We start from the raw sequence: 16,318 nt of genomic DNA on the forward strand, positions 1-16,318 counted from the left end.
AAAAGTCTGTTCTCTAAGATAAAACACAAATACTATAAACATCTATCCATGGAGATTATCAGTATGCCGAGAAAGGGAGAATGCAGCATCAATTGGGAAATGCACAAAGACTGCAAAAGAAAAATTTCATAATCCCTTCCGAGATAGCAATCTCACTCCTCTACTTTCCAGGAAGAAGCTGGAGCCATTCTGGCAAGCTGAGTAAGGTCTGAAGAAAAGTGCATACTTCTTTATACCAGACAGAACAAAGTAAGAAGCTACTGAATAGAACAGGGAGGGGTCATCCCCAAATCCAAACAGTGAAGCAAATTATATTATCTTCAATCTCCTACATTTTTTAAAAGGAAGAAAATGCCTGACTAGCCAGGCTACAGAGGGCACAGATATAGACATCGGGGCAATGGGGGAGGAAGAGGAGGATGGGAGATGGCCAAGGTCTCTCTGCTGTCTGCTCAGATCAACAAGGGTCATGGGAAATCCAAGACGATACTGATGTTCCCAATGGGAAGGAACCCAAGAAGTATGAGTGCTTCTAGTGATGTATCTTCCAACTTAGAGAACAATGTCCTTAAACATCCATTAAAAGATTCAACTGAACTTTCAAAAAAAACACTCTAATGCGCCCTTTCTTCCCTTCTTGGCCTAAAAGTATTCTCTTATCTCCCTGGATTACCCTGCAGGTTCTTTCTGCTTCAAGAGCTCTCACTTCCTGTTCTAAGAAGCGATACATGTACACAGCTCTTGTATGTCCAGATTCTGGCTTTTCAGCAGCAGGTCACATCCCTCCTCTGGAAAGGAAGCTCCCCTAGACTGCTGGCTATGCTAAAGGTTTCACCAACTCTCCCCCCTCATAGTAGACTTCCTTTCTCTTCCAGTTCTTTTTAATTAGAATCCTCTCCAAATAAGAATTTTTAATCATTCACAAGCTACTGAAGGGAAAATGTCTTGATAAATATTGAGTTGACAAGAAATAAGGCTTATAAAATTTATTTTAACACATTATTAGACATCATCTTCCAGCTTGTAAATTTATTATACAAACATCTAAGGAACATTGCATCCTGAGCCAAAGGCACAAAACAACAAGAGAAAAATAACCCTATAAACCTCCCAACTATTATTTCTCTGTCTTTGTGGTTTCCTGGGTAAATCTAATTTGTTTCCTCCAAATTATCTTGTTTTCTAGTCAACATGGTAATCAAAACATTCCCCCCCCAAACCCTCCTTCTAAGTGCCATATAATCTGCATTTAAATTGGAAAAATGCTTCAAATTACTTTCCCAGTCACTTTAGTGTGCTTCCCATGAAGTACCCTCCTTTGCTTGCTCTCCAGCATTTAACAGGTATCGTCCATAAGGCAGAGTCCTCCCCACCCCTCAAAAAAAAGTACAGTCCTACCAAAACTCAAGGGAAGTGCTAGAATTGGGGTTTTCCTGAAGCTACATTCCCATCCCTAAACAAGCTGCCACTTGGGCCCTTTTCACAGCTTAAGGAAATAAAGGAAAGGAATTATTTCACATCCAAATTACATGCCTATTCCTGGAATAAGTAGTAGGAAGGCTGATACAGTCCCAGTCTTGTCATTTATCTTGGATTCAAGAGAAAAGTTTCTGTGGCCCAGTTTCTAACCCAGTCCCTCCAGATACAACAACAAGGGATATAGACAGAGATATAATGTTTGATATGCAGTAAGTTCTTAATGGTGGATTTTTTTCATATATAGCACTTTAAGGCTCACAAAGTGCTTTTCCCCACAATGCAGTGCAGTAGACATTTCAGATTTTGCGATCCCATACCCTCATAGGAAATAGAGTTCACTCAAAAGAGGTGATTTATGGCTAGTAAGTGCCAAGACTAGGACTTGAAAGCTAGGTTCCTCTTCACTATAAGTCTACTAGACTTTTCCACAATGGAATAGCACAGTACATAGAATCCTAGATTTGGATTTGGGAAGACCAGATTTTTTCAAATACAGCCTCAGACACTTACTAGCTGTGTAACCATGTGCAACTCATTTAACCTCTGTCTATAGTTACATGAGATTTATGGAATTGATTATCTCTAAGAGTCCCCTATGATTATTTTCCTAAAGAATAAAGCCTAAATTCTAACCCAACACTCAAGGCTATATGTAGTAGTAGTAGTAGTAGTAGTAATAGTAGTAGTAGTAGTAGTAGTAGTAGTAGTAGTAGTAGTAGTAGTAGTAGTAGTAGTAGTAGTAGTAATTGTTATTATTGCTATTACTCTTCATCATCATCATCATCATCATCAAAAATTTATTAAATAATTAAATTAAACTAAGTACTAGGCACTGTGCTGGGAGTTAGAGATAGAAAGATAAAAATGAAATAGTTCCTGCCTTCAAGGGGCTTACAATCAGGAAGACAACACCTAAATTTAGAGATCCAAAATAAATACAAGTTGAATTTGGTGGAGACGGGATAGCATCTGGGAGAACAAGGTAAGGCTTCCTTCTTGTAAAAAGTGGTGCTTAAATAGAGTTTTGAAAGAAACAAAAATCTTAAGGAGAGAGGAGGGAGTTCATTCCAGACCTAGACACACTACATAGCTATCAATGATAGATTCAGACTGTTCTCTTTTCTACATGCACTTACTTTTCCTGTTAGATATCTTTTCTATGCCATCCTTTAAGACAATGCTTCCTTGATCACACTGATTTATCAGTAAAAAAAAAAAAAAAAGTTTTTCAGCATGCCCACAATATGTGAATATTTATAATTAATTCTAGTTATAAATTATATATATATACACATACATATGTGCTGCTATATTAATAATGTATTGCATGGAATTTGCAAAAATAGAAATAAAAGCGGTGAGAAAGTGAGAAAGATGAAAAAACTTTTGATCTTAAAGTCAATAAGGAGCCACCAAAACTTGAGCAAGGAGTAACATAATTAGTCATATTTGTGCTTTAGGTAAATTATTTTGGTAGCTATATTGGAAAGGGGAGAGAATTGAGACAGGGAAACCAATTAGGGAGTTGTTGCAATAATCTAAGCAAGAGGTGACATGAACTAGTATGTGAGCAGAGGGAGGGGATAAATAATAATAAGAGCTACATGCATATAGTACTTACTATATAGCAGGAACTGATACTAAGTGGTTTATAATTATCTCATTTAATCATCACAATAATTGGAAGATATAAGGGTTGTTATTATCCTCATTTTACAAATGTGGAAACTGAGGCAAATAGATATTAAATGACTTTTTCAGAGACACACAGCTAATAAGTGTTTGAGGCTAAATTTGAACTCAAGTGTTCCTGACTCCAGGCCTAGAATTCTATCTTCTATGCCACAATGTGAGAAATGTGTAAGCAAAACTGAGAAAATAAAGAAACTCACAGGATATATAGATGAGGTGTGAGATAAAGAGTTGAGTCTAACATAACAATGAAGCTGAGAGGCCTGGGTCACCAGAAGAATGGTGGCATCCTTGATAGTAACAAGGAAATCTGAAAGATGAGTATGTTTGGAGAGAAACAATGTGATGATAGATCTTTTTTTAATTTAATAAATTATTAAATGTATTATATTTTGATTTAGTTCTGTTATCAGAAGAAGATAAAGTTCTCATTTTCTGAAAGGTCTTCTTAAAAGAAATATATAATACAGATCACAAGCCCTCCATCCATGTCTGCTCCTTCTGTTCAACTACCTAGTATGAAAATGGAAGAGTCACTGTTATACCCAAGTCGCTGTTCTGAAGCAGAACCTACCCCAATAGGGGCCCTATGCAGCTGCTGAGGGTACAGAGGTTACAGATACCACTAGGAACTGACATCTCACTCAAAAAGGGAGAGACCAGGAGCTTGAACAGCAGAGGAAGGGGGTAGAGTAGTAGAGAGATTGGAAATCAGCTAGAAGAAGCTGTGTTGGAAACAAGTCCCATGACTATCACAGCAAGGGTAGGATGTAATCCATTATACACTTCACTGAGGTCAAACCACAGTCCCCTCGTGATAATGCCGTGGCTCCCTAAGGGCCCAAGCCCTGATTCTGGAGATAACAGCTTCAAGCTATTTTGTCCATGTAATTCTTCATTACTTATAAGTTGGAATCTACTCCTGCCCACTATGCATTTCTCTCACTGTTGCCCTTTGAGTGACCCATGGAGACTGTGGTATTCTGTGACTCTCATGACCCAAAGATTACTGATGTGAAAAAGATGAACCTTTGTTTTAGGGAGAGACTTGTGGTCATAAAAAAAGAAGAAATGGGCAACATCCCAAAGGCAATCCAGCCTATTCTCCCATTCACTTTTGGGTCCAATTCATCTTCAGTACATAGTGCCTATTCAAGATTTATATGTCCCCACAGACCGATTCTGAGGATTATTAATACCACTCCAAATGATCATCATCTGAACAATAGGAATTCTTCATCCACTTGATTTTTCCTTTATGCAAACTTATTGACTAAATGACTGTGACTACATTTTAAAAGCTCTGCCATGCTGGGACTTGCAATCAGAACAATATCTACCCCCAGGAGTATTTGAAAACCCCACTATCCACAGGGAATCCCTCTTCTTTGTGAACAATAAGCCAGACCTCCTGCATCACAAGGCAAATATCATTGGCAAGCATGTGTCGCCTGTTTTGATCCTGCACTTGATATTAATGCCACAAATTAAACTAGGCCCATTTTCTAAATTGGCAAGTGCCTGATCCAGACCAGTTTCATAAGATAGACAGACTTCACTTCTAGTTCCATTTCTCAGGCTCCATTCCTCATTAAGTTCTCAACTCCTGTCCAGCAGCCTTGCCCTATCCCATCCTGTTTCAAGTTCTACTTAATATGCTATTTTACCCTTTGGAATATCATCTCTTTACAGTTAGGAACTACCTTTTGGAGCTTGAATTTGTACCCTCCATTTTTAGCATAGATCCTTCCCACTTTGGGACTTCCTTCCATTCCTGGGGCCATCTCATCCTGAACTGTGATTTGTGAGCTCTTTCTGAATCTGATATTTTGTGGATAGGCCAGGCTGACCAAGCTTCATTCCTTTCTCAACTGTGTTCTTGTCTCTCTGGACTTCACCCACCATGTTTTCACACAAGTTCCTTCTCTTCCCATTTCCCACTCCTCACTTTTAAGTCTAGTTTTAAATATAGCTTCCTATGCCTATTTGATGTGGACCAGGAGTGTGATGCTCAGCATCTCTGAGGGCATTAACTTCCTTAGCTCATAGTATTGTTGCAAGCCTCAGATGAGATAATGTATATGAAGCCGCCTATTATTAACCAATGAACAATTATTAAATATTTACTACATGAAAAATATGGTGGGAGGCAACGAAAGAAAAAAAATTTAATATAATTTAGAACTATTAGGTAAGAAACTGTATCCCCTTTGACTCAGCAATACAATTCTTGGACTATGTACCAAAGAAATTAAAGAAAACAGAAAAGCACCCAGAGGTGCCAGAGGCACAAAGTACTTACAGCGAGTCTTTTTTATGGTGGCAAAGAACTGGAAACTATAAGGGAATCTATCCACTGAGTAAGGGTTAAACAAATTATGATACACAAACATAATAGAATACTATTTTGTGGTAAAAAAAAATTACAAAGTAAAAGATTTCAGAGAAACATGAGATTTGTATGAAGTGATATACAATGAATTGAACAGAACTAGAAAAACAATTTATACAATGACAACAATATTGTAAAAAAAGATCTACTTTGGAAAGATTTGAGAACTTTGATTAATGCTATGACCAATTATGAGTCTTTTGGACGCATGATAAAACATACTGCCCACCTCCTGACAGAGAAGTAATTCATTCAAGAATACAAATTGAGACATATTTCCTTTTTACATAGTCAGTATAGGAATTTGGATGTTTTGACTGCACATATTTATTACAGGAGTTTTGCTTTCTTTTTCAGTTGGAAAGAAGAGAAGAAAAGGCAGTTTTGTAAACACACACAAAAAAAAATGTAAAATATAAAAAAAAAAACCTGAAATATCCTGTTCTAAAAATAAACACTTGTCTCATACCTAATGTGGTATGAAGAGAAAAAGTATCCTATCTTCAAGGAGATTAGATTGAAACAGAGGAGATACAAAAAACAATAATCCAAAATAAACTATAAGAAGAGGAATAATACACCTATGTGATGTTAGGAAGATAATTGAAACTCTCTGGGCCTGAGTTTCCTTAACTGTGAAATGGGTAGAAAGAGGGTAGAGAGAAGATCTCTAAGGTACTTTCTAACTCTAAATATTATGATACTAAACTACATTGGATTGCTCAACATTTCAAGAAGGGAGGGGAGGAAGGAAAGGAAAGATAGATTTTGGAACTCAAAAAAAATTTTAAAGTGCTTAAAATAGTCCTAACATGTAATTGGAGGGATTTATATAAGTGTATATATATATATATACATCAATATAAAATCATAAAAAATAAAGGCATTTGTACTAATAAATATCTTAATATTATAATACTAAATTGAGGCCCAAAAAGAGTTAACATTTTTCCCTTTTCTGATAAAGGCCACATTTCTAAAACATATAGAGAACTGATTCAAATTTATAAGAATTCAAGCCAATTTCCAATTGATAAATAGTCAAAGGATATGAACAGACAATTTTCAGATGAAGAAATTGAAACCATTTCTAGTCATATGAAAAGATGCTCTAAATCATTATTGATCAGAAAAACTCAAATTAAGACAATGGTGAGATACCACTACACACCTCTCAGATTGGCTAAGATGACAGGGAAAGATAGTAATGTACGTTGGAAAGAATGTGGAAAAATTGGAACACTAATACATTGTCGATACAATTGTGAACAGATCCATCTATTCTGGAGAGCAATTTAGAACTATGTTCAAAAAGTTATCAAACTGTCCATACCCAACAGTGTTTGACCCAACAGTGTTTTCTACTGGGCTTATATCCCAAAGAAATCTTAAAGGAGGAAAAGGGACCTGCATATGTAAAAATGTTTGTGGAAGCCCTTTTTGTAGTGGCCAGAAACTGGAAACTGATGGATGCCCATCAGTTGGAGAATGGCTGAATAAATTATGATATATGAATGTTACAGAATATTATTGTTCTATAAGAAACGATCAGAAGGATGATTTCAGAGAGGTCTGGAGAGTCTTACATGAGCTGATGCTGAGTGAAATGAGCAGAACCAGGAGATCATTCTACACAGCAAAAGCAAGATTATACAAAGATCAATTCTGATGGACGTGACTCGTTCCAACAATGAGATGATTCAGGTCCGTTCCAATGGTCTTGTGATGAAGAGAACCATCTACACCCAAAGAGAGAACTGTGGGAACTAAGTATGGATCACAATATAACATTCTCATTCTTTTTGTTATTGTTTGCTTGCATTTTGTTTTCTTTCTCTTTTTTTTTTTTGCTTTTTGATCTGATTTTTCTTGTCCAGCAAGGTGATTATATAAATATGTTTACATATATTGGATTTAACATATATTTTAACATGATTAATATATATTGAATTATTTACCATCTAGAGAAGGGGATGGATGAAGCAAGGGAAAATTTAGAACATAAAGTTTTTTAAGGATCAATGTTGAAAAATTATCCATGCATACGTTTTGAAAATAAAAAGCTTTAAGTAAAAAAAAATTTCCCTCAATAGTATTTTGTTTTTCCAAATACATGTAAATAAACAGTTTTAAACATTCATTTTTATAAAATTTTGTGTTCTAAATTTTTTCTCTTTTTTTTTACCTCCCATCTCCAAGACAGCAAGCAATTTGATAAAGATTATACATGTATAAGACTTTTAAACATATTTTCATATTTGCCATGTTGTGTAAGAAAAATCAAACCAAAGGGGGAAAAACTACAAGAAAGAAAAAGCAAATAAACAAACAAAAAAGGTGAAAATAGTATGCTTCAATCCACATTCAGTCTCCATAGACTCCAAATCAGTTTGAATCACTATTGGATTACTTGGATCACTGCATTGCTAAGAAGAACTAAGTCTATTGCAATTGATCATCACCTAATCTTGCTGTTAGTATGTACTTCATCTCCTGGTTCTGCTCACTTCACTCAGCATCAGTTCAGGTAAGAATTTCCAAACTTTTCTGAAATCAGCCTGGTCATTTCTTAAAGAACAATAATATTCCCTTATATTCATATTCCATATATTATTCAGCCATTCCCCCCGATTGGGACTCAATTTCCCATTCCTTGACTACAAAAAGATTGTTACAAACATTTTTGCACATGTGGGTCCTTTTCCATATTTTATGATCTCTCTGGGATACAAATCCAGTAGAGACACTGTTGAATCAAAGGATATGCACAGTTTTATAACCCTTTGAGAATATTTCCAAATTGCTCTCTAGAATGGTTGAATCAGTTCACAACTCTACCATCAATAAAGGTAACTTGGTCAAGGGCAAACTATTCATGGCAAAGATAAGATGAGAACCTAAGTTTCTTGATTTAGTCTAGCCAGAAGTTCTTTCTACTTTTCCATAATACCTCCTCTTTCTTTTACTCAATTCTGACCTAGCTTTAATCACCAAATGGGCATTATCTCAATCAGGGACCTACAACAGCCTTTAATTTAAAAAGACCAAAGTTTCCCACTGCATTCACAGCCATCTCCAATCATGCTGCTCTATATCTTGGCTCTGAACCAAGATGGGTCAGGAGAAGAAAGTGAGGCTGGTGACTTTGTTCAGCCCAACCTTACTTAAATCCAACTTTTTCATGTCGTGGCATCACTTCCCTGATATCATGTCCTCTTCAAGAACAAAGGACAAACAACAGTACCTACATAGTCCACCTTTCAGTGTTTGGCAGGTAAATAATAGGGCACAGGTGGCACAGTGAATAGAGTGCCAGGACTGTCAGGAAGACTTAAGTTCAAATCTGACCTCAGATACCTTGACAAGTCACTTAATCCTGTATGCCTCAGTTTCCTCATTTGTAAAATGATCTGGAAAAAGAAATGACAAACTATTCTAGTATTTTTGTCAAGAAAACCCTAAAGGTGGGGATATGAAGAGTCAGACACAACTGAAAAATTACTCAACAAAGGCAAATGATAAATATTTTATACAAGAATAAAGTTGTTCATACCTCCATTGCATCCCCTAAATTATAACAAACACTATTGTTTGAGGAAACTAGGTCACTTTGGATAAAGCACTGGCCTTCAGTCAGGGAGACCTGAGTTCAAATTCAGTTACTCCCTAGCTGAGTGACTATGGGCAAGTCACTTAATCTCTATTTGCCTCAGTTGTTTCATCTGCAAAATGGGGATAATAATAACATCTACCACCCATAGTTGTTGTGAGGACCAAACAAAATAATATTTGTAAAGTGCTTAGCCCAGTGCCTGGCATATTGTAAGCAGTAAATAAATGTTAGTATTGTCACTTTCGTTAAGTTTCAACTTGGATCTTTGTAGCAGAGTAGTATCTATAATATACTGTCTAAAAAGTAGCAGAACAGTATCTGTAGCATAGTATCTGTCTATAAAGAAATATGAAAATGGAGTAGTTAGCTCTCTCAGCATTAGTCTTCACAGTGAAAAGGTGGATGTTTATTTGTTTGAATGATGTACAGGGAATCCTGCTCAGGTGCTGGTTGAAGTAGAATCCATTAGAAGCTTCTTCCAAGAATGACAGGGAAAGATAATGTAGAATGTTTGCGGGGATGTGGGAAAACAGGGACACTGATACATTGTTGTTATACATCCAGCCATTCTGGAGAGTGATTTGGAACTATGTTCAAAAAGTTATTAAACTGTGCATACCCTTTGACCCAGCAGTGTTATTACTGGGCTTATATCCCAAAGAGATCTTAAAGAAGGGAAAGGGACCTGTATGTGCTAGAATGTTTGTGGCAGCCCTCTTTGTGGTGGCCAGAAACTGGAAACTACGTGGATACCCATTAATTGGAGAATGGCTGACTAAATTGTGGTATATGAATATTATGGAATATTATTGTTCTGTAAGAAATGACCAACAGGATGATTTCAGAAAGGCCTGGAGAGACTTATATGAACTGATGCTGAGTGAAAAGAGCAGGACCAGGAGATCATTATATACTTCAACAACAATACTATATGATGATCAATTCTGATGGATGTGACCATTTTCAACAATGACATGAACCAAATCAATTCCACTAGAGCAGTAATGAACTGAACCAGCTGCACCAGGCGAAAGAACTCTAGGAGATGATTATGAACCACTACATAGAATTCCCAATCCCTCTAATTTTGTCCACCTGCATTTTGGATTTCCTTCACAGATTAACTGTAACTATTTCAAAGTTCTTTTTGTACAGCAAAACAACTGTTTGGACATGTATACATATATTGTATTTGACTTATACTTTTACATATTTAACATGTATTGGTCAACCTGCCATGGGGGGGGGGGGGAAGGAGGGGAAAATTAGAACAAAAGGTTTGGCAATTCTCAATGTTGTAAAATTACCCATGCATATATCTGGTAAATAAAAACTATTAAAATAAAAACATAATAAAAAAGAAGCTTCTTCCAAATCTAAAATCCTGTTATTCTGAAAAAATCTCATTTCAGATACTAATCCAGGTTAAAATATTTAGGTGGTACAGTCACAGTAGAAGCTTAGATATAGAGCTGAGAGAAACTTTTTAACTTGTCCAACCTGCCTGAAGAGGCTGACTTGGTCAAGTGGCAGAGCCAAACTGTGAACTTAGGCCTTTCCCATCCTACAACTAAGCTACCACCACAATGACAAGGAGAAATTCTATGATAGCTCCAATGTGACCTCGAAGATCAAAAGCATGAGCATATCTATTAAACAAAATAACTTTTTCCATTAAAAAAAACTTTAACAACCTTTAGCAATAATTATCCAAGTAAAATGGGCTGCAAATCTGTTACAGAATTGTTTCTGCAATAATAATACTTCTAGTAAATCGCTGCTTGGAGTCCTGGTATGGCAGACCAGGCTGTGTAATAGAAGGATTATTATAGAAACACTTAAAATGAATTAGAGATTATTAAAGATTCAACATTATGACCCAATCTGATTGCAAGGAATCTTCAGTTGGATTGCTTAATGGACAGATAAAAGTGCTAATTAAGCCCCCTTTGAGAAGACATCCTTAGGCAGGTCTATAAACCACAAGTTGCATGAAGTCTATGCAGTAATGCCAGTCCAATTACAGAACTACTAGAGGCAGTGGGATCCTGGTTAGATGTCTCAGCTCTTCCTTATTTTCTTCTTTAGTCTCTTTATTTTTCTTATTTCTAATTCCTTTGCTTGAAATAATACAGGTAACCCATCAAAAATTCTATTATCAATCCTCAAAAAAATACAATAAAAGGGCAAGAGAGGTGAAAGGAAGGAAAACACTTGTCCTTAATATTAAAACTTTTTCCAGCAATTAGAGGACTGCGCAGCCCTCTTCCTAGTCAATCAGTCCATAAATATTTATCAAGCAGCCAGTTACCACATGCCAGGTACTGTGTTAAGTAATGACTAGGGGCGCAAAGGAAGCTTAAAAAAAACAGTTCCTGCTCTCAGAAAGCTCACAGTCTAGTGGAAGAAACAGCATTTAAACTAACAAGCTCCATTTGTAATTGGAGATAATTAACAGAGAAGGCACGAGAAAGGCTTGCAGAAGACAGAATTTTAGCTGGGGCTTGAACTATATCAGGGAATACAGGAGACTAAGGGGGGAGAGAAAATCAGTGAGAAAATGCCCTAGAATAAGGAGCTTCATTGGCCAAAGGAATCTGCCACCTCAGAGACAGCTTAGCGTTCCCATCATTTCTTCAAGTCTGACACCTCAGTGTCTATCTCCGATGCTTCTCCGCCTGGTTAATTAATCGGATCGCAAAGCACCTTACAAATAGAAAGCGCCTGTAAATGCTCCAAATGTCAGCGTTAAATTAAGGAGGGGGAGGGGAGAGGGAAGACCAAGGTCTCTACCTGACTTCCGACACTATCATAATTCGGCGTAACCTTAAGACCGCGCATCCTGACATACACCTGCGGCTGGTCCCTAGAAAGGAACCTAGAACGGGAAAATCAGTGAGGGGAGCGGAAGGAGCCGGGCCCCCTGCGACCCGCATCCTTTCCCCGACAACAAATCAAAGCTGTAAAGTGAAACTTTCCACCCCGGCGGCGGCGGGCTGCGTCTCCGCCGGCGTGGCCCACTCCCCACTCGGGGAAGCTCTTGGACAGGTGCAGCGGTTTGGGGGAAGCGCTCTCCCCAATTCCGGCGATTATATAACCACAGACATTCCAGCGCCGGGGAGGAGCCGAACCAGGGCCTCCCAAGACCAGGATGCAGCCCCCTCCTCCCTGCCCCCACAGGTAGAGGACAAGTCCTCTCGTCCCCCCCCCGGGAGGGGGGGCTACTCCACGCGTCGTGAGGGGAGCAGGGTCCCCAGGCCACAAGCTCTTCAGTGACGTGACTTAGAGAACATTCTCCCCGCGTGGGGAAGAACGCTGGGGGTGGGGGGATCGGGAGCCCTTCGGGGAGTAAGGAGGAGGAAGAGGGGCTCGGAAGGAGGGTCGTAGTGGGAGAAGAGGTGCTGGGGCAGGGGCGGGGGGAGAGGTTGCCGGCATTAGCAGAGGAAGGGACAGAGGAAGAAGAATGGGAGAAAACGGACTTGGGGGCAATGACAGAGGGACGAAGGACAGAACCCTGCTGGGAGAAAGAACTAGAACTCCAGGGTGGAGGTATCTGTGGGGGCGGGGGCGGCCTGAGGAAGGGGACAGCAAGGGAGGGGGAAGCACTGAGGACGCAGCCCAGGTGGGGACAGCGTGAGGGGAAGGCGGTCCCGGTGAACGTCGGGGCAGCAGGGACGGGGAAAGGAGGCAGCCGCAGCGGGGCTTGGGGTGCACAGCGGGAGGAGACGGCCCCCGTGGGGGCGGGCGGCGGAAACAGCGCTTTGGGACAGATGGAGCCTCAAACAGCAGGAGAGGGAGAGGTGGCCACCGATGGGGGAGGGGCAGGAACGGTGTCCTGGGATGGATGGGGGGCGGACCGCAAGATGGGGAGGGGGCGGCCGCGGGGGCGGGAGGCAGGGGCGGCAGCGGGCATCGGGCTGGATCGGGTCCGGGAGTGCCCGAGTCAGGCAGCGCAGCAGGGCAGCCGGGCAGGACAGCCGGGCACGGGAGCGGCCCCCGGGGGACTGCTCCGGAGACAGCTGGCACCCGCGCCCCAAGGGCAGGGACGTCGCGGCCCTCCGGCCGGCCTTACCTGGGCGCGGAAGCAGCGGGCTGTCTGCATGCCCGAGGCTGGGGACGGGCAGCGGGCGGGAGGCCGGGCGGACTGGCGGGCTGGCAGCCACCGGGGCCACTGGCACCGCCAGCATGTGAGTGAGCGAGCGAGGAGGAGCCGCGGCGGCGGCGGCGGAGGCAGCCAGCGCCAGACTGACACCTCCCCCGCCCCCGGCCCCGCCCCCAGGCCCTCTGGTCCCGCCCCCGCCACGCCCCTCCTCCTACTCTCCCCCGGGGCCGAGCCCGGGAGCCGGAGGGGACCACGCGAGACGTAGTTAGCCCCGCCCGCGCTCCTCGAGGCTCCTGCTCCGCCTCCTCACCGGGGTCAAACTGGGTCCACGGCATGGAGGCGGGGCTTCCAGGAGCCTCCTCTTTCCCCCCATTGGTCCTGGGGGAGATCCGCCCCGCCCACTCTCACACCTCCCCTTCTTGCCAAGAAGGCAGGCGCTTGCGCAGTAACCGTGGCGGGTTTTAGGACGTCCTAAGGCTAGGTTCTACGCTTAGTTGTCCCGTCACCCCTGGCCCTCGGAGCTGCCGCCGTTCTCCTTAATCCCGGGCCTAGGCCCGCCGCACTACAGCACCTGAGTGCCAGCTCCCTGATCTTCGGGGGCAAGCCAGAGGAGCCGCGCTGAAGCAGGCCCGCGACTGTCACGGAGACGTCCCCGGGGACCCCGGTCTCGCAACCCCGCTCCTGCGGGCCGGGCGTACCCGGAGTGACCCCATCTCGGGGTGAAAACCAGCATTCTTTTTTTTTTAATAGTTTTTTTAATTTTATATTTATTTATTTATATTTATATTAATATTATAATATATAAATATATAAAATAATATATTAATATATAAATTATAATAATATATATAAGATATATGCATGGGTAATTTTACAACATTGACCATTACCAAATCTTTTGTTCTAATTTTTCCCCTCCCCCCCAGATGGCAGGTTGACCAATACATGTTAAATATGGAAAACCAACATTCTTTTAAAAATTAAACTCAGCCTTGAAAACTGCGAGTTAAAAACAAAAAATAAACATTGTGTGAGTCTGATCCAGATCTCTCAAGGAGATATTAGAACTGCGAGAAAAATCGAGAAAATTCAGAAAAACGCCCTGGGAGTCAAGAGGATCAGAGCCTGAATCCCAACTCAGGTGATGGCTTCCGCCCCGTGCTGGGGCCAAGAGGATTCACCCTGAGGTCGCCCCCTCATCTGAAGAATGGAAGCGCTGGGAAATGATCACAAATTATGGAAGAAATAAATGAAAAGGGACTTGCCGTGTATTTACTACATCCAGGCATTGAACTAAATGCTGGGAGTGACTAGTACAAAAAGCAGCAGCAGCCTTCCAGGAGATTACGTCATAATAAAAGGAAACAGAGGTCAAGGAACGCGGTGGCGAGGGATATTGTGGCTACGTTATAGGATGCTTGATTGACAAGTTCTTCCCAGGAATATTAAATGAATCTGATGGCTGTTCTTAGAGTTTGAGGTAGAAAAAGGAAGGCTGAGCATCCAGTGGTCCTCAAACTTTTTAAACAGGGGGCCAGTTCACTGTCCCTCAGACTGTTGGAGGGCTGGACTATAGTAAAAACAAAAGCTCACATTCTGTCTCCGCCCCTCGGCCCATTTGCCATAACCCGGCAGGCCCATAAATGTCCTCAGTGGGCCGCATGGGGCTGTAGTTTGAGAACCCCTGATCTCTGTCAGGCTGGATAGATATGTTGAACTTTAATATAATAAATAAATAACCCAGAGTCTCAGAAGGGAAGGACGTGTGTACTGAGCATGGTGCATGAAGATGGTCAAGGAAAAGAGAAAAAAATGAGACGAGAAATGGCCACACTAAGTGTACGGTCAGAGGAGATGGGTTCAAATTCTGCTTTTGATGAAACCTTGGACTAGTTTCTTCACCTTCTCTGGGCTTCAGTTCCCTCATTCTTTGTATTAGGTGATCTTGGAAGATTACTTCTGGATTTTGTTGCTTTGTAAAGTGTTCTGTAAACTTTGAAATCCTATATAAATGTAAACTATGAGAAGACTCTTCATTTTGAAAAGAAAACTTTTTTTTTGCAATAGTATTTTATTTTTCCAAATACATGTAAAATAGTTCTATTCAAAATTCATTTTTGTAACACTGTGTACCAAATTTTTTCTCCCTCTCTCCCCTTCCCAATTCAGCAAGCAATCCGATACACTTTATACATGTACAAGACTTTTAAACATATTTTCATATTTCTCATATTGTGAGAAAAAATCAGGCCAAAAGATGAAAAAAACCACAAGAAAGAAAAAGCAAATAAATAAAAAAAATAGTTAAAATATTATGCTGTGATCCACATTTAGTATCCTTAGTTCTCTCTCTGAATGCAGATGGTATTTTCCATCCCAGGTCTATTGTAATTGTCTTGGATCACGGCATTGCTGAGGAGACCTAAATTTGTAATAGTTGATTATCACGTAATCTTGCTTTTACTATGTGCAATGTTCTCCTGGTTCTGCTCACTTCATTCAGCATCAGTGCATGTAAGTCTTTCTATGTTTTTCTGAAATCAGTCTGCTCATTTCTTAGAGAACAATAGCATTCTATTACATTCATTTATCATAGCTTATTCAGTCATTCCCCAACTGATGAGCATCTGCTCAATTTCCAATTCCTTCCAGTACAAAAAGTGTCCTTGTCCCTCTTTTACAATCTCTTTGTGATACAGACTACAGAATCAAAAGGTATGCACAGTTTTATAGCCCTTTGGGCATAGTTCCAAATTGCTGTCCAGAATGGTTGGATCAGTTCACAACTCCACCAACAATGCATTAATAACCAAATAACTATTTAGATATGTACATATATATTGTATTTAACTTATACTTTAACATATTTAATATGTATTGGTCTACCTGCCATCTAAGGGAGGGGGTGGGGAAAAGGAGACGAAAAATTAAAACAGAAGGTTTTCCAAGGGTCAATGCTGAAAAATTACCCATGCATATATCTTGTAAATAAAAATCTATAATATAAAAAATTTAAATGCATTAATATCCCTAGTTTTCC

The 16,318-nt window shown here is 40.5% G+C and overlaps 1 protein-coding gene across 1 annotated transcript in view; it reads right to left on the reverse strand.

The window, feature by feature from the left end:
- The window catches only part of HIVEP3 (HIVEP zinc finger 3), a 617,086-nt gene extending 603,670 nt beyond the window's left edge, over positions 1 to 13,416 (reverse strand). The window contains exon 1 of the mRNA XM_074305463.1: positions 13,249 to 13,416. The gene's annotated coding sequence lies outside the window, so the exon portion shown is untranslated. The remainder of the gene's footprint in view (positions 1 to 13,248) is intronic.
- Positions 13,417 to 16,318: the final 2,902 nt, after the last annotated feature.

This window comes from Sminthopsis crassicaudata, chromosome 3 (assembly GCF_048593235.1).
Source record: "Sminthopsis crassicaudata isolate SCR6 chromosome 3, ASM4859323v1, whole genome shotgun sequence".
Taxonomy (NCBI): domain Eukaryota; kingdom Metazoa; phylum Chordata; class Mammalia; order Dasyuromorphia; family Dasyuridae; genus Sminthopsis; species Sminthopsis crassicaudata.